This window comes from Hyla sarda, chromosome 1, assembly GCF_029499605.1.
Source record: "Hyla sarda isolate aHylSar1 chromosome 1, aHylSar1.hap1, whole genome shotgun sequence".
Taxonomy (NCBI): Eukaryota; Metazoa; Chordata; class Amphibia; order Anura; family Hylidae; genus Hyla; species Hyla sarda.
Genome location: NC_079189.1, coordinates 465,619,926 through 465,646,682, shown reverse-complemented (window position 1 = coordinate 465,646,682; position 26,757 = coordinate 465,619,926). Strand labels below are relative to the sequence as shown.

General features: G+C 41.1%; 1 long non-coding RNA gene across 2 annotated transcripts in view; it reads right to left on the bottom strand.

Annotated features, from left to right (window-relative positions):
• The window catches only part of LOC130285035 (uncharacterized), a 33,371-nt gene extending 6,633 nt beyond the window's left edge, over positions 1-26,738 (bottom strand). Inside the window, exons 1-3 of one of the 2 annotated variants that reach the window (XR_008847225.1) lie at positions 26,606-26,738; positions 25,273-25,376; positions 19,186-19,312 (exon numbers count right to left, since the gene is read on the bottom strand). This is a non-coding gene — a long non-coding RNA (uncharacterized LOC130285035). The remainder of the gene's footprint in view (positions 1-19,185; positions 19,313-25,272; positions 25,377-26,605) is intronic. The other variant, XR_008847226.1, reaches the window with a different exon arrangement.
• Between the last annotated feature and the right edge of the window lie 19 nt (positions 26,739-26,757).

The following is a 26,757-nucleotide window of genomic DNA, read 5'->3' as shown; positions in this document are numbered from 1 at the left end:
TCCTACTTCTGCATATTTTGATACAAACACATAAGCAATGCTATATGTTTCTTCAACATTTTTATATCTGCTTTTAATGCCAGTGAGAACCAATTCTAACGTATTGGAGACAGCATAGTTACAACTATAGTATGGTATACAACACATGCAATTCTACAGATTATTTTAATTTTTTTTTTAATCTGCTTTTGACTTCTGCTCCAAATTTTTCCCATGAGCTTACTTTATCAGAATAAGAAAGCTAATAAATGTGTCTGCCCCATAGATAGGATTGAATGTCTTTTTTTTTCTAAAGAAGCTTATAAAAGAACTTCAATAAGAGTACCAAAGCATAAATTAGACTGTGATGCAATCTCCCTGAAATAGTTTTCCCTCAATTATCATAATTGTACCTTAGAAGAAGTACACTTACATAAGGCATGATTGTTTCTGTTTCTGAATCTGGGTGACCAAACCCTCTCTGCTTATCCTTCCCAGAAGTATCTATAAAATGTCATCATCGTCATACCAAAAGAGGCAAGTCAACAAAGCCTTGATACAAATTGTTAAAGCCTAGTGCATCTTCTGGAGGACAAAAACTACATGTACGAAAGGCTTTTTGCTTTGCAATTATCAGCACGGAGCTGACAGTTTCATCACTCACTTTAGTTAATAATATACTACTTTTACAGGCTTGTATTAAACGGAGTGGAAGGCATGTTTTACCTTACAATTGCACAGACATGAACAGCATTTTATCAAAGTGCAGTCCAACTTTTCATTTGGCAAATCATTTATTCTGGTATCAAACATTAAAGGGGGTCCTCTGATTTAAAAATAATAAATATAGGGAATGTAAAATAATAAAATAGAGCATACTCACCTTCTACCAGAACACACTGCCACCTCCTTGACTGGCTGCCTATTTTTTTAACACTTCCTGTGAGGAGAGCAGGGAGAGCATGCTCAGGGTAGATAAATAGAGACTCTGGGGTGGACAGAGTGCCACTGCTGGATCAGACAAGGAGAAGAACTTTACAAATTCCATAAGATGGTGCCTTTAGTTCCAGCTATACATACAATATGATATTGTCAATTCCCATATAATGAAAAGTAAATGTTTAATGGGCAGTAATGTGTGCATTAAATTAGGAATTTATTTTATTGGCGGTACTGTGTCATGGTACAGCTGCGTTATTACTGCTATTTTCTGGAATCGCTGTAAAATTTGTGGTAAAAATCGTGGTAAAATTGTGGTAAATACGCCCTATGTGAACACAGCCTTAAACAAAAACTATTTTTTTTTACCCAGGCAACCAGAGCCATATTTAACAGAGCAGTTTAAGAAATTAAAGGCATTCTCCAGGTTAGAAAAACTTCCCTATCCTAATAATAATTGCCAGATCATGAAGGGGGGGTGCAACCGCTGGGACCCCCTGTGATCTCCTCCACAACGCCTTGGCTCTCCTTCTAAATGGAGCCTGACAACCCCGCACAAAGCAATGGCCGACATGCCCCGTTCATGCTTGCAGCTCTATGGGAGAATTGGAGATTCCCAAGTGCAGTACTCCAGTTCTCCCGTAGAGATGCATTAATGGGGGCGCGTTGGCCATTGCTTTGTGCAGTGGATGGCATGCCTCATTTAGGAGGAGGGCCGGAGCCCCGTACAAAGATCGCGGGGGTCCCAGCGGTCATTTCCCCCATCATCTTACACTTATCTCCTATCTGTAGGATAGGAGATACATTTTTCTCTCACAGATAGCTTTGTTTTGTTATGATGATCTCTCCCCCCTTCCCCAATATTTTTGTAATTTCCGCATAAAAATTATTTTGTGAATATTTGATCACCATTTGATTTAATACATCAAATTCTGTTAATAAAAGTCAATTCATGTCAATATTTGTTAATTCTCAAGCAATTATGATGCTAATGATCGTAATTAATGATTCCACTGCAGATACCTTTGTGATTTGCAAACATCTCTTGTGGGCCCTTAAAAGGATGCAGTGAGGCTGCACATCAGCGTCAGGGAGTGTACTCAATGTTCACTGCATGTGGATTGCTGTATGGTAACACCAGCTGCAATTGTTCATCTAAAGCTAAACTTCTAAAGCTATTTACTTGCTGTAAAAATTCTCCCCCTTTATATGTTTCTAATGTGATTGAAAAAGCGGCCACTAGGTGGCTCTGTTCTTTTCCCTGCCGCAAGTTAAACAGTTAGTTTGGTCTCCTTCCGGCCTGACAGGAGACGAAACTCAGGAAGTGCGTGCGGGGCATGGAGAGGCACAGCTCTCGCAGGCATCAGTAATGTCGCGCCTGCTGGGAAATGCCCACTTTCTCCTGCCAGGAGCTCACACAATGTGAGCAAGTGGGAAGGTATGATATAGAGCTTTTTAAAGCTTGAAAACATTTTTTTTAAGGACAGGAGGGGTGTTAGGAGTAGTTAGGGAATATAATCTGAGTTCAGAAAATATAATTTGATGACAGGTAATCTTTAAGGCTATGTACACATGATCTCCAATGCGGAGTTTCTGCAGAAGCAAAGTTACATTGATTTCAATGGGATTCTGTTACGCTGTTCACATAGAAGCAGACTCTGCATGGAAATGCATTGCCGTCTATGAAATAACACATTTCCGAGCAGTCCTAGTGCTGGCATGGTCTGCCAGCGCTCCGCTGTCAGGGAATGTCCGCATAGAGATTTCCCATGCAGGCCATCCCCCAAGTAAACATAGTCTAACACGTACAGATTTCTATTCAGTCTAAATTGGAGTGTGTATTAATTTTGTACAAAAAATACAATGGTCCACATTTACTTAATCCTTGTGAGCATTAATGTTTAGTTTTGTTTAAATTTTTTTCTGGATTGGATGGTACAGATTTATGAAATGTTCCGTAACATTTAAATTCATTTTTGTGTGTCATTAAGATTTTGTCATATTTTATATGAATTGTTTTTTTAATGTGGGACATAATGTGCTAGAATGTGAATTGAACACCATTAAAAAAATAAAACTTTAAAACTGTGCATATTCTATACTTTTTTTTTATTTTTCCACTTATGGAGCTGTGAGCTGGGTTAAAGATAATTTTTTAAACTGTGATTTGTACTTTTTATTTATACCTTAGAAGTAGAAGTAGAAGTGATTTTTTGATCACTTTTTATTCAACCTTTTCTGGGATGGGTTGTGACCAAAAATCAATATTAAATTTGGAAAATTGGCAAAAATTTTACTAGGGGATGGATTTAAAAAAATATTTTGTACACTTTTTTAGTCCCCTATGCCAGGGACATTATCAGTAACCATTCAATAACTTACATAGATCAGTGCAATGCATATGCATTGCATGGATACATGTTATGGGCGATCTGAAAACTACATCACATTGGTTTTGATGTTTTTCTTCCTGCCTGAAAAAGAGGTAACATGTCACGTCTTTGGCGAGGTTCCCTTCTGTAACCAGCGCTAATTTCGCCCGCTGAAATCAATGGGGAAGCTTAAAAAGACACTTGTTTTATATTTGAAAATGTGTTTGTGTATATTAAAGCTGTTTTTGGTGCGTATCAAAAACTACCCCAAAAAAAGCCAAAAAGCACTTTAAAAATGCACACAATAATTGTTCTAAAGTAAAAAATACAGCTTAAATTTTTTTTTTGAAACTTAACAGTTTTTGGAGCTGTCTTTTGATGCAGATTTTACAATTATTATTTTTAACCCTGTGAACATGCCCCAAGGCTTCTTTTATATGAGGGGATGACAGTGAAAAACAGCCTATACATGGCCCAATTTTTGTAGGTAGCATATCTCCAGTTTACACATGTCCTGCTGACAAACAATCAGTTATCAGCCGACAAACAAGTTTGCTCATTCTTTAGCTCAACCCTAGACCTTTAGGAACTACCCTGGATATGGCGCATGTTCAGTAGACACAGAAAGGAGATGGAAGGTAGGAGGATAATGAGTATTCATAAGCCAGGCTGGACTGAGGACTTAGCAGGCTTGACGTCAACATGCACCCTGTGCTTTGGAACACCCTTGCGCACCAAGAATGCTATTTGCCATTATAAAAAATGTGCATAATGGATGATCGGCTGCATGGAGAGAAACACAGTAAGTATGATGTTCATCAGTGTCACCCGCACTAGTAGCCAACATCAACAGATTAATGCATGTGATACTGATGACAGATACCCTTTAATTGCAATTATTGAATACAAAGTCAGGAATGGACCTGAAAAATAAAGTCTCAGTCTTTCCTTTATAACGCTCCTAGTTCCTGATGCTCACTGAAGATTCCTGTGACATGTCAACTTTACAGATACTGTCTGATCAGCCAATCACTGACTGCAGCCGTGATCTTCCTCGGCCTGGAAACAAGATGAGATATGGTTGGGCATGGTTCCACTTGACATCCGGAAGCACATTTGCACACAGATATTTCAGTTGGGCCTGTAGATTCTGCACACTCGTAGGTAGCCAAATCAGGCATCCCAGCTGGTCCCATAAACGCTTGATTTGCGATAAATCTGGCGACTGGGCAAGCCAAGAATGTGTTGCAATCAGGTAAAGATTTCCTTCTGCCACGTCTGTCAACTGTGTGTTGCAGAAAAATGTCCAGCAGTCAAAGATCTCTCACCAAGAGGTACACTACCTAAAAGTAGCCTCCAAGACCATTTCATAAGGCAGTGGGGGAAGAACCAGTGTCAGACCCCCACCTGTATTTACATATCTGATCGATACATGCCGAGTTTTCAAGGCGACATGTGGATGCATTTTTTTTTTCAATGGGGGAAATTTATGAAAACTTGTGGAACAGGAACAGTGGAGCCTATAGCGACCAATCAGATTTCAGTTTTTTTTTTTTGTTTGTTTGTTTTTTAAAGTCTTCTGAAAAATGAAAGCTGGATTGTGATTGGTTGGTATGGGCAACTGTTCCTCTGTACCTTTGCACACAGTTTGATAAATCTACCGCAATGAGGCTAAGATTCCACTGAGGTTTTGTTCTGACATTTTTAGTGTAAAAAAAAAAAAATGCCAGAAAAAAACCGCATGAAAAACTGCCACTGATTTACCCTGGTGTTTTTTCTGACATTTTTAACTTTGTGTGGTAATTACATTTTTGGCTCCTTTGGCAGTTTCCCTGCGGGTGTTTTTAATGGATTTTATTGGGTACCAAAAAAAAAAAATGATGCAGTAGGGATCAATTTAAGTGAGCAGGCAGGGACATAAAAATTTAGCCGGCAATATTAAAAATAGATAATGAGGCCATGTAATTGTCAAAATATGTGTTTTGTTGTTTTTTTTAAATTAATTTTGTAACACTTTTTTATAAATAATGTATTTTAATAATGTTATTTATAAAATGTGATTTATATTAACTACTGTGTTGCTTTATTAACTATATGTCCGATATTCTTTCAGTATTGCCACTACTCCCAGCATGGAACAGAGTCTGTTCTATGCTGGGAGCTGTTGTACCTGCACTAAAGGACAGATTGCACTGGGTCTCACTCTTGAGTTCCATTGCGATCAGGTTTTGTAATCTAGAGAAGCGGGTGGCACTCTGCAGCACTCCGCAATCCCTGCTAAGAGCTCCGGACAGCCAGAGATGTGAATAAAAATGTATTTATTTATTTACAAAAAATTTTTATCTGAGAGTTGTGATTGGTCGGCACCATCTGGCCAATTACAGCTTCCAGTGGCAAATTTGAATCAGTGATGTGAATCAGTAATGTGAGGACAGCCACAAAAATACAGAGAATGTCAAGGAGGATTAAGAGGATTGTGTACACAACAATCTATTTCACAGAACCTTTAATGTATAGTATGTTACTCATATAATGGGAAATCTCCTGTCTACTCCAACTCTCCACCAATTAGGCTATTTTAGACCCTTAATAGGTACACTGCACACCCTTATTAGATAGAGTAGACGAGTAAATGCATACACACAAAACTGGATATTACTGTGCTAAAGACAATAATCCTAAATGGCTTTGTTCCCAGGCAGGCATGTGGTTTGTTATACAATAAAGGTGGACTCTGAAAATGAATAAGCAATGATGGTAAGAAGAGACTAGCAGAACCTATAGGTTGATGTTTAGCCGGTTCCAGTGTCCCTAAAATGTAGTAGGATAAGGTGTTTTCTGTTTGGACCTGTATTATAGGCAGTGGTGTATTTCAGTTTCTGCTGCCCTAGGCCTAGCCGAGAAAACCACTGCTAACTGAAAGTTGGGCTTAACTGATTATTTATAGGAAAGGTTGTATTTTTTTATTTATTTTTTAATAAAACCAGCTGCTGCCATATCCCCTACGGTCCTGTGCCACACCCCATTTATTTCAATGAGCCGGTCAGAGTCAGCTATGTCCCCGGTCAGCTCATTTTTGGACTGTATCAATTTTGTTACCGAAATGAAAACTGATACGATCCAAAAATGAGCCAACCTGAGTAACTTATCTGGCTCCGTCCTGCTCATTGAAATAAATGGGGTACGGCAGACGGTTTTAAAATTCTCAAGTTGGACCCGGCTGTCCTATCATCGAATTGTGATGTAAATGCAGTCTTATTTAAAGAATTAAGTCCTGATGTAGAAGATTGTGTATCCTTTACAAAACCAAATTAGAACAGTTAAAAAAGTGTGTACAATGTCCTTTAATTTGACTTAAAGTTAAAATGAATATAATGTAGGAGAGATAGTATTAATTAATAATAGCACAGTAATTTTTGTTCAAACAAAATAATTAATTAATAAATAAAATTATCTGTTGGCCAGTCAAAGAATGTAAATAGTTGTAGAGTAAAATGTATACCATGAAAAATAAGATAAAGATATATATATTTCTATTTATATAAAATAAATAGAACAATATATATATATTTAGAGCTGTATGTAATTCATTAAAGAAAATTATTCATGAAACAATAATCTATACAGTAAAAGATAAAAAAATAAATTAAAAAAACATAATTATTTTTCTCCCCTCCATGTACTGTAATGATGAATAGCATGCATTTGTACTAGCCCCTATAGCAACTTGGTTGTGAGATACAGTGCATTTATTCTTCAGACCCTTTAATCTTTTTTTCTCATTTTATTATGTGGCAGACTTTGCTAAAAGACATAATAAATAAATAAAAAAAAAAGTTTTCCCTGTCATTCTGCACTCAATACCCAATAATAACAAAGGGCAGGGGAATAGTAGCAAACCATCAAAACATACAATGTGATACATCAAGAATATCAATTCAACTGTAATTTATAGCATATTTAGACATAGACCATAGGCGCCAATGGGCATTAAATTCGGTAAATCCAAACCATGCGCTGCCCTAATTTTCGGAGCTCCGCTCACAGCGTCCGGAAGTTCATTGCTCCGAACACTGTGTGCGGGCTTTCGTGTTCGCAGTCGCCGGGCGTGAGGTCACGCCCGCCCCCTTGTGACGTCTCGCCCACCCCCTCGTGACGTCACGCCCGCCCCCTCTACCAAAGTCTATGGGAAGGGGGCGTGACAGCGGTCGCGCCCCCTTCCCATAGACTTTCGTTGAGGGGGCGGGCGAGACGTCACGAGGGGGTGGGCGAGACGTCGCGAGGGGCCGGGCGTGACGTCACGCCCGGCGGCTGCGAACACGGAAGCCTGCACACAGCGTTCGGAGTAATGAACTTCCGGACGCTGTGAGCAAAGCTCCGAAAGTCAGGGCAGTGCACAACCCCTTTAAATCTCTAGCAGCTAAATCTCTAGCCGCATTAGGAATATTATCCATATCTATAAATAACAGGTCTAGTTGGGGAGACCAGACAAGGCAGACTTAGAAGAGTACCTCTTCTAGCAATTGTTTACAGGAGGACCAGAAGTGGGAAATGAGTGGACAATCCCATAAGGTGTGATGCAGGGTGCCTTTTTGACCACATTGAGGCCAACAACTCATAGAAGTACCAGGATACATATGGGACAAACGGTCGGGGGTGTAATACCAATGCAAAGTGGATTTGATAGCAGATTCAATATGAGAAACGCAGTGGAAAGCTCTACGGGAGCAAATAAAAGCTTTCCTCCATTGCTCCTCTGATAGAATTATGCCCAACTCACTGTCCCAGGTGCAGAGGGGGTGTGATTTTTGGAAGTGGTTAGAGTGTGTAGCTAGTGGATTGCCAGACAAAGGGATGGAAATTACGTAGGTCAGTAGTTATGGACGGGTCCAAATTTAAGGGGAGTGTTTGCGTCTTGGTAGCATTAAGAAGATAATCAGAGAGGGAGCTGAAGGAGTGGATAATCTCTGTGGCAGCAGGTACGATGGAAGAGGGACTAGTAAGTGTCAAAATAATGTAGTCTGCGTATATGGATATGAGGTGTTGCTCCCCATCAATGGAGATGCCCTGTACCCGTCTATCAGCCCTCAGCATCTGAGCCAGGTGTTCCAAACACAAAATAAAAATGAGAGGGGATAACGGGCACCCCTTCCTTGTGCCATTACTGATTACAAACTCTTCTGAGAGCGTACCATTGGCGAAAACCCTGGCAGAAGGTGTCGAGTAAAGAAACTTTATTGCATTAAATATGGTGCCAGCAAAACCCAAGTGTTGGAGTGCCAAGAAAGCGTACGACTAGCGAAGCTGATCGAACACCTTCTCAACGTCAAGAGCAAGGGCCAAGGCAGGGGTACCGAGAACCTCTATATGATGGAAAATATGTAAGAGGCGCCTCGTATTATCCAAGGCTTGGCGACCAGATACGAACCCGGCCTTTTTCGAATGGATGAGGAGGGAAGGACCTTTGCAATTCTAGTAGCGATAAGCTTGGCAAATATAGGGGAGGAGTTAAATGATCTTTATTCACTTTTTTTTTCACTTTTTTTTTGCAGTGTTATAGGTCCCATAGGGACCTATAACACTACACACACTGATCTTCATCACTGATCACTGGTTTCTCACAAGAAACCAGTGATCGACGATTCTGCCGCATGACTGCTCATGCCTGGATCTCAGGCACTGAGCAGTCATTCGGCGATCGGACAGCGAGGAGGCAAGTAGGGGCCCTCCCGCTGTCCTGTAAGCTGTTCAGGATGCCGCTATTAGCCGCGGCTATCCCGAACAGCCCGACTGAGCTAGCCGGCAACTTTCACTTTCACTTTCAACTTTCACTTTTAGCGCTGCGCGCTATTAGAGGCGGGTCCCGGCTTCACTATGACGCTGGGCCCGCCGTGATATGACGCGGGGTTACTGTGTAACCCCGCGTTATATCAGGAGAGCAGGACCAAGGACGTACCGGTACGTCCTTGGTTCTTAAGGGGATAAACATATGGGGGGAGATTTATCAAAACCTGTTCAAAGGTGAAGTTGCTGAGTTGCCCATAGCAACCAATCAGATCAATTCTTTCACTTCTCAGAGGCCTCTTCAAAAATGAAAAAAGCGGTCCGATTGGTTGCTATGGGCAACTCAGCAACTTTTCCTCTGGGCAGGTTTTGATACATCTCCCGCATGTGGTATATCCAAACTATAAAAATATATAATTAATTAAACCGCACCGTCAATGGCGTACATTTAAAAAAATTCCAAAGTCCAAAATAGCGTATTTTTGGTCACTTTTTATACAATAAAAAAATGCATAAAAAAGCTATCAAAAAGTCTGATCAAAACAAAAATGGTACCGATAAAAACTTCAGATCACGGAGCAAAAAAAATTAGCCCTCATACATCTCTGTATGTAAAAATAAAAAAGTTATAGGGGTCAGAATAGGACATTTTTAAACATACTAATTTTCGTGCATGTAGTTATGATTTTTTCCAGAAGTAAGACAAAATCATTTTAATTGTATGGACATACAGAATAAAAAGAAGGTGTAATTTTTACTGAAAAATGCACTGCGTAGAAACAGAAGCCCCCAAAATTTTTTGTTTGTTTTTTTCAAATTCTGTCACACAATGATTTTTATTTATTTTTTGTTTCGTTGTAGATTTTTGGCTAAAATGTCATTACAAAGTAGAATTGGTGGCGCAAAAAAAAAAAAAAAAAAGCCATCATATGAGTCTGTAGGTGCAAAATTTCAAGGGTTTTGAGCAGCAGGCACGACGTCACTTATGCCTGCTGGGGCCGACACTACCGCCCTTAGTTCATCTACAGTAAGGGCTTGTTTTTTTGTGACCAATTGTACTTTTTAACAACATCACTTATTTTATACCAAAATCTGCAGCAAAACAGAAAAAAAAAACATTATTTGTGGGGTGAAATTAAAAAAAGCTATTTTGTAACTTGGGGGGGGGGGGGGTCCATTTCAACGCAGTGCACTTTTCGGTAAAAATGACACCTTATCTTTATTCTTTATTCAGTAGGTCCATATGGTTACAAGGATATCAAATTTATATAGGTTTAATTGTATTTTACTACTTTAAATTATAACTACATGCACCAAAATCAGAATGTTTACAATTGTCATCTTCTGACTCCTATAACTTTTTTATTTTTCCGCATTTGGGGCTAGATAAGGGTTAATTTTTTGCAGCGTGATCTGTTGTTTTTATATCCACCATTTTTATTTTGATGCAACTTTTTGGTAGCTTTTTATTAATTTTTTTTATGGTATATAAAGTGACCAAAAATTCAGTCAGGCTGTTTAACTAAACTATACATTTATGCAGCGGTACCATATATGATTATTTTTATCTATTATTAAATTATTTTATTTTAAAAAATGGGAAAAGGGGAGATTCAAACTTCAATTAGAAAAGGGTTAATTCTCTTTTATTAACTCAGTTTTATCAGTGCTCTGCTGCTCCAGCCTGCTGAGGCTTCCTGGAGCAGCAGAGGACCGATCGGACAGCGAGGAGGCATGTAAGGGCCCACCTGCTGTCCCCTCAGCTAATCAAGACATCACGATTTAACCACCATGGTCCTGATCAGCTCCACTGAGCTGCTGGGATAATTAACCCCCGTATTTTAGACACCCCAATCAACTTTGATCGCGGAGTCTAAATGGTTCATGACGGGCATCGGCCCAATTGGTGATGCCCGGTGAAGTGAAGAAAACTGTGACCCGTAGCCGAATGTGACCTGAGCAGCACCACGCTGATCAGCTCAACAGCTCAGCGCCAATCACTGTGGCCACTATATGGCCATAGAAACATTCCTCTAGGGTTAGGGGTTTAGGGCTTAGGGTTTGGTTAGGTTTAGGGTTAGCAGTGGTTTAGGGTTAGTTAGGGTTTGAAGTTAGAGTTTGGGGTTAGGGATATGTGCGGGTGGGAGAAACTTTGTCACCGTCCCCCTGAGTGAAGGTAGTGGGTACAAAGTGAGAGGGAGCGGGCTTTAAAGCAGAAAACTGCATCCCTGTGCAGAGGGTCACATTCCGCTACAGAGACACTGTTTTCTTCATTACATGCATACCAAAGGTCAAGTAATCTGGTTAAAGCTTTAATTAAAGGAAAACTGTCACCCAAGTTCACCCACACTAAACCCAATGTTATAGTGTGGGTGAACAGGAGTCCATACACAGGTCACTTGCTTTTTTAGGTTTTCTGTAATTTTGCGCTTTGAAGGCAGCAACCTTGCTTTGGGTTTCGGAGGAAGGGGCCTTAGCATTGTTCGCATATTCATTTTCCCCCTGAGCGCAGCGCTGTGTCTGCAGAGCGCATGCGCTGAAGATTTTACCCAGCTCTCGTGTCCTGACGAGGTGAGAGCTGTGCATCGGGAGAGCACTCTGCACAGTTTAACTGCGCATGCACCGGTCCCTCGCTACACCCGGAGGTCGAGAGTAGCGAGACTTTAGAAAGAGGTACTTTCCTGTGTAGCGTGGGACCGGCACATGCGCAGTTACACTGTGCAGAGCCCTCTCCCAACGCACAGCTCTCACGTCATCAGCACATGCGCTCTGCAGACAGAGTGCTGTGCACAGGGGGAAAATGAATATGCAAACAAGGGGGGGGGGGGCAGATTAAGGATCCCTCCTCCGGAACCCAAAGAAAGGCTGTCGGCGGGGGACCCGCCTTCAGAGCGCAAATGAAGGCCAAAATTACGGAACTTTAGCGGATGACAACTTTAGCGGCAAGAAAACCTAAAAAGTAAGTGACCCGTGTATGGACTCCTGTTCACCCACACTCCTGTTCACCCACATTCCTGTTCACTGGTTTGAACAGGATGTAAAGAGAATCAATCTCCTTCCACCTCTGGTAGCTGACAATATGGTCCCTTCTTTTTTCCTTTGCAGAAGGAGTCTTTTGGCAATATTACCATGCTACAGTAGAGGCCTGGTCTGTGGGGAGGGTAGCTAAACTATATGCCCACCAGCACTAAGCTCAGTAGGTGGACATATTGCTATACCTTTTAAACAATGTCATAATGCCATCTGGAAATGCATCTGGAAATCCCCAGCATGGACGACCCCCGCAACCCTGAGCATGCCGCTACCTCCGAAAATCATCAGCTCAGCAGAGGCAGGTGCGTCAACAAAGCAAAGTGTATGGTCAGGGTACAGAGTTTAGGGCTCTGACTATTGGGGGATTGGAGTCCATATAATATCCAACAGTGCCCTGTGCACACATATATAGTACCTGAGAGAGCATATATACCATTCAGGAGGATAGAAAAGTTAGGTGAGAATTTCATCAAGCTTTTCCAGGCTCCTGAATGGTATATCTGCTTAGTACAGCAACCACATGGCCACCATTATTTGGTGACCCAGTACAGAATACCGTAACCTGCCCATCCTGTCAGGCAGATGTTGCCTTCAGTGTCTGTCTTGGGCCCACTACTCATTATAATGTATTGTTTTGCCATTGTTGTCATTCTAGAATTTTCCATGTTACTGTTTCTTTAAGACATGTTAGCAGAGAAGGTGCAGAGTGAATCAGGTGACTGGTCTGCCCTAATGGGAATCCTCCAAATTGCCCTGTATATAGTGTAGGGGGGAGGAGTTGCCCCAGTTCAGTACAATCCATTGAGTCCCGTTAAGTACAGTAAAGTGCAGTGGAGTCTAGTTTGAGCCCAGAGTGAGTCTGGTCTAGTCTCAGATTGCATTGCTGAGGTACAGTGTGGAGAAGTCGGAGAGAAGTGTGAGGTGATCTGAGGAGGCCTCAGCAAATCAGAAGTCTAAACCTGCAGCCACGCATATCCTAAGGAAAATCCCTTATGCTCAGGTGAAAAGTCAAAGCCTAGCAGTAAGCACAAAATTCTTGAGAAGAAAAGCAATAGTCTTCTGTCAGTCAGTTTGCAGCACCAAAGTCAGTGTGGGTTGCCATTCATCACAAGTCAGTCACCATACAGCACAGCACAAGCAACTACAAGTCCCAGCAGGGCGATAGGCTTCCAAAGTTTACTCTGCACTTCCCTTTGCATCTATATTGTAAAGGAATCACCATTTATCTTTCCTCAGTAAAGACAGTTATCCGTAACCTTGTATCTGAGTATTTATTGCCCTGCGCTTGACACAGGAGAAGCTGTCTCAACCTCAGACTGTTTATAGTCTAAGTCTGCCTTGGTGTTACAAAGTGTCAATTTCATGTTATACACCCCGTAGACACCACAATTACTAGCCCAGAATATTTGCGGGAGCTGGCTGGATTGGACACACATGGGAGCGGGCGGAAATTCCGCTGTACACAAAGTGCAGCAGAATTCCAATAAAAACAATGGGAGTCTGCTACAACAAATTTTCAAGCTGAATTTTTCAGCCAGATTCCACTTGACCATTTTAACAAGACCTTTGGCAATGTTCACATTACATTTCTTTAGCCTTAAAAAGGAACTGTCATTATGAAAAACTTTTTATACTTTGTAGTACTACTGATAAGATTACTTTTTTAAATATACATTTATTTTAAAAAAAATGTCAATTTTAGGCTGGAATTCCACCTGTTTTTTTGGGGGAAAAACGCCAAGAAAATTCTGCCGCATGGCGTTTTTTCGGCCATAAAACGCTGTGGCCAGATGTTAGCTGTAAATCAATGAGAAATCGCAAAATTCTTTTTCCAACTTGCCGTTTTTCAGTTTGGCTTTTTAAAATCCTTTTGGCGTTTTTTCACTCTTTTTTTGGCATTTTTCAGCTCCTTGGCGATTTTTCAAAATGGCAGCATGTTGAGCCTATGGCGTTTTTTTCACCTGAAATGGTGGCGTTTTTCTCCCATAGAAGTCATGTGGGTTTTAACTTTGGCGTTTTTGCAGGCGATTTTTATTCTTTTTTTGGACTTTATCGATCCAAAAAGTGATGGAGATACCTTTTTAATAAAATTTTGTAGAGTACCATTAAAAAAAATAATAATAACAAAAATACAGTAGTGAAGGAAAAAATTGTATTTAATGAAATATCTTTTTTATAACAACATTTTTATACATTTTTAAACGGATCAATTTATGTGGGCAGGCAGGGCACTAAAAATGTAGCAGACAATAATAAAAATGTAGTGTGTGTGTGTGTGTGTGTTTTTTACTTTTTTCTTTATTTTTTTAGGTGCTACTATTACTCCCAGCATGGAACACACTGTTCCATGATGGGAGTAGTAGTACCTGTACTTCTCACACCCATTGCAATCCTCCTGTATAATGTATAGATGCGGCCGGACGCTCTTCTATGGTCCCCTACACTGCCGTATATATATACACCTATTCATATTTCCCGCAGAGAACTGTGATTGGCCACATGGTTCCAGCCAATCACAACTCTCTGTGGGAAATATGAATAGGTGTATATATATATATATATATATATATATATATATATATGGTAGTTCAGGGCCGCATCTATACATTATACAGGGGTGACATCCGCTGTGGTCTTTCCTTAACTGCAGGTACTACAGCTCCCAAGCAGAGTGTGCTCCATGTTGGGAGAAGTAATACCTGCAGTTAAGAACAGATCACAGCAAGTGTCACTCCTGACACCCGCTGCGATCATCCTATCTATTGATGAGATGCGGAGTGGCTTGCTCTGTACTCCAGCCAGTGATATGAATAGAACATCACTCGTTCATATTTCCCTCTGAGAGCTGTGATTGGCTGCAACCATCCGGCCAATCCCCACTCTGGAGGGAAAATATTAATGAGTGATGTTCTATTCACATCACTGGCCGGCCGGAGTACAGAGCAGAGATGCGAACAACTGGGGTGATATGTCTATTAGTATAGGTACTACTTCCCATCAGGGAACAGTCTAGATAAAACAACAGAGAGAAAAAAGTGAAACACACATACACACTTTATTAAAAATGTATTAAAAGTTCATTATAAAAAAATAAAAATTTCCTTAAATAAATGTTTTCCCATCCCTACTGCATCCTTTTTTTTTTTTTTTTTTGGTACCCAACACATTTTGAAAAAAACACCAAAGGGGCCAAAAATGCGATTTCAACTCAAATGCAAAAACATAAAAAAAAATTAGTGTAGCTCACTCAGTGGATAGATATACCTGAGGTGAACTGATGTTACCTTCACCCAAAGGTCTATTGGAATAAGAATAAATATAGTTGAAAATCAACCAAAAAATCAGTCCTCAAGGCATATATAAAAAATGGAGATGATATAGAATAGAGAGTGATCCAGGTATATATTAATTAAAAATATTTATTCAATAGTAAATGTATTGTTCACTGATGCTCACTGTCCCTGCAGGGCTCTTGCATGGGACATAGAACACAGTGCATAGATGATGAGATGAAATAAAATAAAGTTAAATGAATCAATAAAATATGACTCAATCAAATATATTAGTAACTTGCATCTAAAAAGTCATTGTCCCGTTAGTAGATCATAAGATCAATGGGTAACACTGTTCAATTGTAAAGGAAACAGTATCTTTCAGTAGCCAGAGAAATTCCAATGTCTGTGCGCGATATAGCAGCAGTAGAGTGATATAAGTCTTTCTGCACAGTGGCACTCTGAGTATACAGTAACAGTCTTTGCATACAGTGTATCAAATGTTAATGGTACAATCCTTGTGTACAATGTAGCAAATTATATCGCAAAGTTCAGTTAATATGGAAAGAACGGGGTCCGGTGCACAGCACCAGTCACCACTCCTGAGATCGCTGTTGTGACTGACTCGGCGGGATGGCACGGAGGTGTCAGGCCTCCGGCAGTGACCGGTCTCTGTCCCCTACACTTGGTAGCGCTGTGGGTGAAGCTGCAAAGATCTTCCTTCAGAGGTCCGCAGCTGTATTCCTTCAGAGATCCGCGGCAAGCACGGATGGCACCGGCCTAGCAGGTTTGCCGTGGGTCCTCGGTGGTATAGGGAGACAGCAGGATCGTAGCGGTGTGGTTTAACAGCGGTGGGAGTGGGTGTTGGCGTGCCTCGTGTGAATTGGGCGCTTGTGCGCGCGTAGAGCAGCAGAGTAGTAACAGTGGTCCCGAAGCTGGGGACTTCCAGCAGTTGCAAATAAGGTTCTGTATTTCGCTGGATTTTTGGGAAATTCAGGTAAGTATAGGTAGATGCAAGAAATATATATATCTAGACACGTTTCAAGGCCCTGGGAAAATCTGGAAAATCCAGGTTGGAGATAACATCAGGTAAGATCCAGTACCTGATCTTATCTCCAACCTGGATTTTCCAGATTTTCCAAATTTTCCCATAACCACCATTCACACTATAAAAAACGCCTCTGATACACACCATACATTCATAATCCTACTGAGGAAAAGGCCAGCGGCCTTGAAACGCATCTAAAGATATATATATATATATATATATATATATATATATATATATATATATATTACTTGAATCTACCTATACTGAATTTCCCAAAAATCCAGCGAAATACAGAACCTTATTTGCAAATGCTGGAAGTCCCCAGCTTCGGGACCACTGTTACTACTCTGCTGCTCTACGCGCGCACAAGCGCCCAATTGACACGAGGCACGCCAACACCCACTCCCACCACTGCTACAACCACACCGCTACAATCCTGCTGTCTCCCTATACCACCGAGGACCCACGGCATACCTGCTAGGCCGGTGCCCTCCGTGCCAGCCGAGGATCTCTGAAGGAATACAGCTGCGGACCTCTGAAGGAAGATCTTTGCAGCTTCACCCACAGCGCTACCAAGTGCAGGGGACAGAGACCGGTCACTGCCGGAGGCCTGACACCTCCGTGCCATCCCGTCGAGTCAGTCACAACAGCGATCTCAGGAGTGGTGAGTGGTGCTGTGCACCGGACCTCGTTCTTTCCATATTAACTGAACTTTGCGATATAATTTGCTACATTGTACACAAGGATTGTACCATTAACATTTGATACACTGTATGCAAAGACTGTCACTGTATACTCAGAGTGCCACTGTGCAGAAAGACTTATATCACTCTACTGCTGCTATATCGCGCACAGACATTGGAATTTCTCTGTCTACTGAAAGATACTGTTTCCTTTACAATTGAACAGCGTTACCCATTGATCTTATGATCTACTAACGGGACAATGACTTTTTAGATGCAAGTTACTAATATATTTGATTGACTCATATTTTATTGATTCATTTTACTTTATTTTATTTCATCTCATCATCTATGCACTGTGTTCTATGTCCCATGCAAGTGCCCTGCAGGGACAGTGAGCATCAGTGAACAATACATTTACTATTGAATAAATATTTTTAATTAATATATACCTGGATCACTCTCTATTCTATATCATCTCCATCTTTTATATATACCTTGAGGACTTATTTTTTGGTTGATTTTCAACTATATTTATTCAAATGCAAAAACGCCAGAAAAAAAATCAGAAGCAGGAAATTGCACTGGCGTTTTTTCTGGCGTTTTTTTTCAGTGAAGAAAACACTGGAAAAAAACAAGGGGAATCCTAGCCTTATTTAAAAATCTAAAATGAAAATAGCCGCCACTAGGGGTCATCTGTCTTTATGCAGACAGACTACTCTGTATTTTGCAGAATACTGGATACCAGTCATAAAGTGTGTTGTAATCCAGTATAGGAGATCACCATTGCACCACTACAGCCTTCAGCTGTTCCTAAACTACAACTTCCATGATGGGAGTTGTAGTTTTGCAACAGCTGGGGGTACAATCTTTGTAAAACTAAGTTTTAGAGCTGTGTATTCCCCAGCTGTGTGCCTCCAGCTCTTGCAAAATTACAAAGGATGTGTGGGCATGCTGGGAGTTGTAGTTTTGCAACAGCTGAAGGCAACACTGCTCTAACACAGTGCTTTACAAACACTGCAGCTCCAGCTGTTGCAATGCAAAGCTACAACTCCCAGCATGCTTGAACAGCCAAAGCTTTCTCTGACTCCTGAATGACAAAGAAGCTGATCAGACATTCAGGAGTCTGTGAAAGCTGAATGACAACCATAGTGACAGCTATGTTGATTAGCATCCAGCTTTACTAGGAACAGATAGAAAATGTATGCATAGAAAATGTATGCATAAAAACTACTGTGGTGTCCCGGTACCGTATTGCATACTGTACCTTGGTAGAGGTCCCCAAAGTCAGAGTTCCTAGGAACGTCGGGGTCCCTCTTTTCTAGTTAGCCCTTCATCACCCCTCAGTTAGTTAATATTCATCTAAATATAAATGTAAATATGTATACTTAAATGCATACCTGTTAGTGTTGCAGGACCTTAGGTCATGTGACTCGATATTCAGAACTCTATGGTTTGTTGAAGGACCTTTGGTGGTTCTTGTGTCAGGTGTTCACCCACAATGCAATGTAACGGTGAGTGACAGCTGTATGGACCAATCCAAAACCGCTCAGCCCCTGCCCATATAAGGGAGCTGCAGCCATTAATCTCTCTCTTGGGTTGCTGACATTGGTTGAGGTAGGACCTCCGCAACTTACAAAGACAATTACTAGTCCTAATCCTTGCGCCCACAGCCTACGCTTAAGACTGTGAGTTCTTATCATTCCCCACTATCTCCGCAAGATCACTGGACCTAAACCTACCCCTAAATCCAGCGGATCTGTGCTACAAAAATCCTCCTAAACTAAAGAGAACTTACAAGGTCCCAACCACCTGTCAATCGCTGCTTCAGCTGTATATAGACTCTGTTATTTGGACTGTTACTGCTGCATGTTACAGAAAATCTCCAATAAAGTTTCTACAAGTTTTCTGCTAAGCACTGGTGGTGGACAATCCATTATTCTGCACTCACATATAGCTCTGCGTTACCTCAGCATTTAACCCTCACCCTGGCATCACGAGTGACAAGGGTTAATAAACCCCTGATACCTGATCAGCAACACCCCAGCTACCCTACACCCCCCAAGGCTTACCACACTACTGTGCAGTGATTTGCAGACTGCCCAGTGAAGAAAGGGTTACAGAGTGCAGTGATTTGCAGACTGCCAAGCTGCTCCCAGATGAGTCATCCACAGTGAGGGAGAGAGATGGACCAGCCCCCTGCAGAAGGCAAGAACACAAAGCAAGTGAGCAACATATAAATGCTATTTTTTAGGTATATATAGGTCCTAGACACATAAAAATGATTAGGTTTAGGAACTGAGTAACATATCCTTATTTTTTTTGCACTATGACAGGTATGCTTTAACCCCTAAACGACCAAGGACGTATATCTACGGCCTTGGCTGGCTCCCGTGATATAATGCGGGGTCACCCCGCATCATATCAGGTCGGTCTTGGCATGTACCTGAAGCCGGGACCCAGGGCTAAAAGCGCACAGCAGCGATCGCGGTGCCACTCGCTATTAACCCTTTAGACGCGAAGTTCAAAGATGAACGCCGTGTCTAAAACGAAAGTGAAAGCTGCTCGGCTGCTCAGTGGGGCTGATCGGGAACACCGCAGTGAAAATGCGGTGTCCCAATCAGCTGGGACATGAGCGGAGGTCCTCTTACCTTCCTTCGGTGTGTCCCTTTGGCGACTGATTGGCTTTGCAGTGAACTGGGTATAAGATCAGTGTGTGCAGTGTTATAGTCCCCAATGGGAGCTATAACACTGCAAAAAAAAAAAAAAAGTGTAAAAAAAAAAAGTTCTTAAATGTCATTTAACCCTTTCCCTATTAAAAGTTTGAATCACCCCCTTTTCCCATAAAAATAAATATAAACATATGTGGTATCGCCTTGTGCGTAAATGTCCGAACTATAAAAATATATCATTAATTAAACCGCACGGTCAATGGCATATGTGCCAAAAAATTCCAAAGTCCAAAATAACGTATTTTTGGTCACTTTTTATATCATGAAAAAATTAATAAAAAGCGATCAAAAAGTCAGATCAATAGAAAAATGGTACCGTTAAAAACTTCAGATCATGGCGCAAAAAATTAGCCCTCATACCGCCCCATAAGCGGTAAAATAAAAAAGTTATAGGGGTCAGAAGATGACAATTTTAAACTTATAAATTTTTCTGCATGTAGATATGATTTTTTACAGAAGTACGACAAAATCAAACCTATATAAGTTGGGTATCATTTTACTTGTATGGACCTACAGAATAAAGATAAGGTGTCATTTTTACCGAAAAATGTACTGCGTAGAAACGGAAGCCCCCAAAATTTACAAAATGGCGTTTTTTCTTCAATTTCGTCGCACAATGATTTTTTTTCCGTTTCGCCATAGATTTTTGGGTAAAATGACGGATATCACTGTAAAGTAGAATTGGTGGCGCAAAAAACAAGCCAGCATATGGATTTTTAGGTGCAAAATTTAAAGGGTTCTGATTTTTAAAAGGTGAGGAGGAAAAAACGAAAGTGCAAAAACGGAAAAACCTGTGGTCCTTAAGGCGTTAAATGGGAACTGTCAGATACAAAAACTTTTGATATGTTGTAAAGTATGCAAAATGCAATTGCTTTCATTGGAAAATTTTCAGTATTTCAAATAACTGCCCCCCTGCCTGCTTGGGCACATACTAGTCCTGCTGTGTCCATGCATCATCACCTATGTCATGGACACACTTCCTTGATTGACAGCTGTGAGTGCAGGGCTCACACCTGGAGGAAAAATCCTCCCATTGTCAGCTTGTGTCCCGCTACTGTCAGTGAGGACAAGCTGGGAGTTGTAGTTTTGCTAATGCTAGGGGAGATGTGAGCAGACAGCATACTGAGGTAGGGGCGGAGACCTGCACAGTGAGACCACGCCCCCTCCCTTTGAGAGAATTCAGACTAGTGAGCTAAATTAAAAGTGTAATAAAAAAATAAATAAAGGTGCTAGACACATAAAAATAGGTACTGAGCGATATATTAAAAAAAACGTTTTTTGTTGGATCTGACGGGTACGCTTTAACTTAAGCTGTTTTTCTGTTCACAGTTTAGTTTTTTTTGCCATTTTGTTTACTTTTGGTCCAATTTTCAGCCATTTACAACTCGAAAACAGTGAGTGGTCACAGATATTAGGCTAGAATTCTTGGTTTAAAAACGCCAGAAAAAATGCCAGAAAAACTGCCACAGTTTTTCCATGTCTTTTGGCGTTGTTTTTTTTGTGTTCTTACCTTTGTGTGGAATTTGCCTTTTTTGGCCCCTTTGGCGTTTTTTTTTTTTCCAAAATAGTTGGGTACCAAAAAAAAAAAATAAGGATGCAGTAAATGTAAAAAAAAATTATTTAACTAAATGTTTATTTTTTATAACTAAATTTACATTTTTTTTATAAAGTGTGTGTGTTTAACTTTTTTTTCTCTTTTTTTTAAGCATTTTTTATGTAGTACTACTACTCCCAGCATGAAACAGGTAGTAGTACCTGTACTATAGACACCTGATACTATCGGCCATAATATAGTAGAGATGTGGCTGTATACAGCGCTCTCATCTCTGCTCTGTACTCCGGCCAGTGATGTGAATAGAACATCATTCATATTTTCTGCCAGAGTGGTGATTGGCCGGATAGTTGCAGCCAATCACAGCTCTCAGAGGGAAATATGAATGAGTGAGTGGCCGGAGTATAGCAGGAGAAAGCCGCTCCATCTCTGCTATAGACAGGACGATTGCAGCGGATGTCAGTAGTGATACCCGCTGTGATCTGTTCTTAACTGCAGATACTACTACTCCCAACATGGAGCACACTCTGCTCCATGCTGGAAGCTGTAGTACCTGCATTAATCGCAGCGAGTGTAATTTCTGACACATGGTGTGGTCTGTCTATTAATGCAGGTACTACAGCTCCCAGCATTGATCAGAGTGTGCTCCATGTTGGGAGTAGTAGTACTTGTAGTTAAGGAAAGATCACAGCGGGTATACCTCCTGACACCCACTGTGATCCTCCTGTATAATGTATCGATGCGGCGGCTGCTCTTCTATGGTCCCCTGCACTGTCGTATATATACATGTTCCTATTTCCCACAGAGAGCTGTGATTGGCTGGAACTGACGTGTATATATATGTCAGTGCAGGGGAGCGGCCGGCTGCATCTATAAATTATACAGAAGGATCGCAACAGGTACTACTACTCCCATCATGGAACAGTGTGTTAAATGCTGGGAGTAATAGTACTATCTAAAAAATGTTTTAAAAAAAAGTGAAAAACACACACACACACACACACACACACACTACATTTTTATTATTGTCGGTTACATTTTTAGTGCTTTACCCGCCCACATAAATTGATCCTTTTTTAAAAATTAATAAACATTTCGTAATAAAAAAGATAAATTTCGTTAGATACAATTTTTTCCATCACTACTGTATCTTTTTATTATTTTTTTATGGTACCCTATGAAATTTTAATTTAAAAAAAGGTATCTCCATCACTTTTTTGGATCGCTAAAGTTCAAAAAAGAATAAAAACCGCCTGCAAAAATGCAAAATTTAAAACCAACATGGCGTTTTTCTTGGCGTTCTTGCTTTAACATAGACTTCTATGGGAGGAAAATACCACTATTTCAGGGCAAAAAACGCCAAACTAGGTTTTGTCTGGCGTTTTGAAAATCCAGCCTCTGAGCCCGAAATTGCTGAAAAACGCCAAAAGGATAAAAAAAAATGCCAACCTGAAAAACCCCAAGTGAATCTGGCATTTTGCAGTTTACTATTGACTTGCAGCTAACATCTGGACACGCATAAGCGTGCGCAGCCTATTGCATTAGGGTGTGCACCCTAAAGCACAAACTCACTCCGCGCACGCGTGCGTTTATGTGTATATATATATATATATATATATATATATACACACACATACATATACACACACACACTCTTGCTTGCATAGTGTAGGAGGATTGGATCCAGGGCCGGTTTTAGGCTTAGCATGGCCCTGGGCAAAATCAGATGTGGGGTCCCAAAAGTTGTAATAGTGCACTAATCAGATTAGCGCATTTTTAGTCACTTCAAATACCATAAAAAATATCTAAAAAGCAAAAAAAAATAAAAAATGGTACTGATAAAAACTACAAATCACAGTGCTAAAAATGACCCTCATACATCCCCATATACAGAAAAATAAAAGTGCTATAGGGATCAGAATAGTACAATTTTATATTTTTCTATTCACATTAGGTTAGTAGTAGAGTTCCCCCACATTAGGTTGGCAGTATAAATCTCCCACATTAGGATGGAAATATATTTCCCCCACATTAGGTTGGCAGTATAGTTACCCCACATTAGGTTAGTAGTACAGTTCCCCCACATTAGGTTGGCAGTATAGTTTGCCCACATTAGGTGCAGTACAGTTCCCCTACATTAGGTGCAGTATAGTTCCCCCACATTAGGTGCAGTACAGTTCCCCCACATTAGGTGCAGTACAGTTCCCCCACATTAGGTGCAGTACAGTTCCCCCACATTAGGTGCAGTACAGTTCCCCCATATTAGGTGCAATATAGTTCCCCCACATTAGGTACAGTATAGTTATAATTGTAGGGAGGAGGGCAAGTCTAGAATTTACCATGAGGCTTATGGGACTAATTCTACCCCTGATCTTATATTTGCCAAGGGGTTCAATGGGCGGAGCCAAAGGGTTGTCAAAATTAGGTTTTGCCTAGAGTGTCAAAAATCCATGCACCAGCCCTGACTAGACCTCCCACTTGTGTGTATGTTTGTTGGTGTTTATAGGGATGCATTTGATGTGGATTTGAAAAAGAATTCTAAGTTGAATGGTAAAACTCATGTTTTTCTTTACTTGGCAAACAGAAGAACGCTTTTACTATAAGACGGTGGCACAGAGGGGGGAATATTCCAAATTGAATTTTTTTTTGCACCAGAATGGTTGAAAAAGTGATGCGGCACCCAGCAAGCTTGGAGCAGCGAGCACGTTTTAGTTTTGGGTCTGCAGCTGACCCAAAACTAGGACCCCCAGCATGTTGCACCATAATCTAAATTGTACTCCTATATAGTGCAAGATGTGTGGAGTTGTAGTTTTGGTCATCATAGATTGTATCAGGGCATGCTGGGAATTGTAGTTGGTAACTGCACCTCCCAGCATTGCATTCCTTCAAGGAATTCAATGCTGGGATTTGCAGTTATCAACTACATTTCCCAGCATGCCCTGATACAATATATGGTGACCAAAACTACAACTCCCATTATGTTGCACTATACTATAGTATAGGTTATATGGTGCTACATGCTGGGGGGAGCTGTAGTTTTGGGTCAGCTGCAGAGATATAGGCTGGAATCTGGATCAAGGAAATTTCTTGATCCAGATTCCAGCCTATATCTCTGCAGCTGAACCGAAACTACAGCTCCCCCCAGCATGTAGCACCATATAACCTATATGATAGTATAGTGCAACATAATGGGAGTTGTAGTTTTGGGTCAGCTGCAAAACCATAAGCTGTATCAGGGCATGCTGGGCATTACAAATAGTAACTGCAACTCCCAGCATGCCCTGATACAATCTTGGTCTGCTCTGCAGCTGTCCCAAAATTAATGCATTGCTTCCCCAGGACTCAGGAGTATAGTGCAACATAATGGGAGTTGTAGTTTTGGGTCAGCTGCAGAGCAGTCCAAGATTGTATCAGGGCATGCTGGGAGTTGCAGTTAATACTAACTGTAATGCCAAACATACCCTGATACTATCAGGGCATGCTGGGCGTTACAGTAGTAACTGCAACTCCCAGTATGCCTTGACCACACCACACATGCCCAGGCTCACAGCTCAGGACTACATTCCCATCATGTATGATTGTGACTGTCTATTATATGTAGCCCACTCTGGGCAGAAAATATTTGTAGTGAATACTGTAAGGAAATAAAAGCCACTATACACAGGCCAGTATCACTAATAACACCACAATACAAGGGACATAATTCCGCCACACCATGACCACTACCATTACCACTGACTAATACTCCTATATTGTTATTGAATAAAAACCACTATACAAATACCAATATCCGCCATACAGTGACCATACAGAAATAGATACCGGCTGTACACAGGGGCTGCAGACCATATAAGTCATTATAGTTATATACTCACAGGGACATCTTCTCTGATCAGAGTCGTTCACTTTTCTCTTTCTTCTCCATCTGTCTTGGGTCACCATGAAGATTCCTCCCGATCACAACTCATCTCCACCGAATCTGCCAGACAAACATTTTAGGCTCCTCGCTTCAGCAAAATCCTCAACTCTATACAAATCCCCTATATATATATTACACTGCCCCATATTGTATTAGATCCCTCTGTGCAGCTGTATAGTATTAGGCCCTAACATTGTCCCTATAGATTAGCAGGCCCAAACATTGCCCCCATAGGGTATTATGCCCCTCATATTGCCCCCATAGTATTTTATGCCCCTCACATTGCCCTTCACTGTACATTATGCCCCTCATTTTGCCCCCATTGTATATTATCCCCCTCATATTGCCCCATTGTATATTATCCCCTCTCATTTTGCCCCCATTGTATATTATCCCCCTCATATTGCCCCATTGTATATTATCCCCTCTCATTTTGTCCCCATTGTATATTATGCTGCTCATAATGCTCCACCTTTCTATATTACCCCTTGATATTGCTCCTCTTTCTATATTACCCTCCTCATATTGCTCCCCAGGGGGGTAGCTTGAAACCACAGGGCTTCGATGCAAAACATTTCCCTGGATAGTGTGGTAGGTAGCTAACCAGTTAGATAGGTAGGAAGGAAGACAGCCAGGTAGGTATGCAGTTAAGTTGCCAGGTAGTTAGGCGTTGGTGATGTCGGGCTGGTGATGTCGGGGATGTCCGGTGGGGCTGGGGTTTAGTATTGAGAAGAAAAAAAAAGTCCTGCAGCAGCAGCGGGCCGCGGTGATTAGGGTGTGCCTGTGCACACCCTGCACACCCTATGCTCACGCCTATGTAGACACTGCGTTTTTTTTGCTGAAAAAACGCCGGGTGGGAAAATTGGCATTTTAGCAAAAAAAAAATCTCAGTGGAATTCCAGCCTTAGGCTAAATTTCCACTTGTTTTTTTTTTTCTGGCAGTTTTTGGATATCGGCCACTGCAGTTTTTGAGCCAAAGTCAGAAGTGGATCCATAAGGGAGAAGAAGTGTAAGTCCTTCCTTTATATGTCCTATTCCTTTTGAATACACTTGGACAGCCAACAACTTTCCGAGCATGCTGGCAGTTGACGCTTTAAAACAGCTTGGCTGTTCAGGCATGCTGGAAGTTGTAGTTTTGCAACAGCTGGAGGCACTTTGCTTGGGAAACACTAGGCTAAATGAAAAGACAAATATATTGCTAGGTAGAATAAGTGGGCTCCTCAATACCAGAACCTAGTATGACATATTTTGTGCTGGATGACATCGCACTGACAATCTGTGCAGCTTACATGCTCGTTTTCTAGTTCTCGTATTGTCCTATTGCAAAGAACGCCACAGAAAGTAGTTCTCTTCTTCACAAATCACAATTCAGCTGAAGTTGCTAAACCATCCGCGGAGTAACACACGACGTGAGTCGTGCTCGGTCCTGACGTGCTCTGGC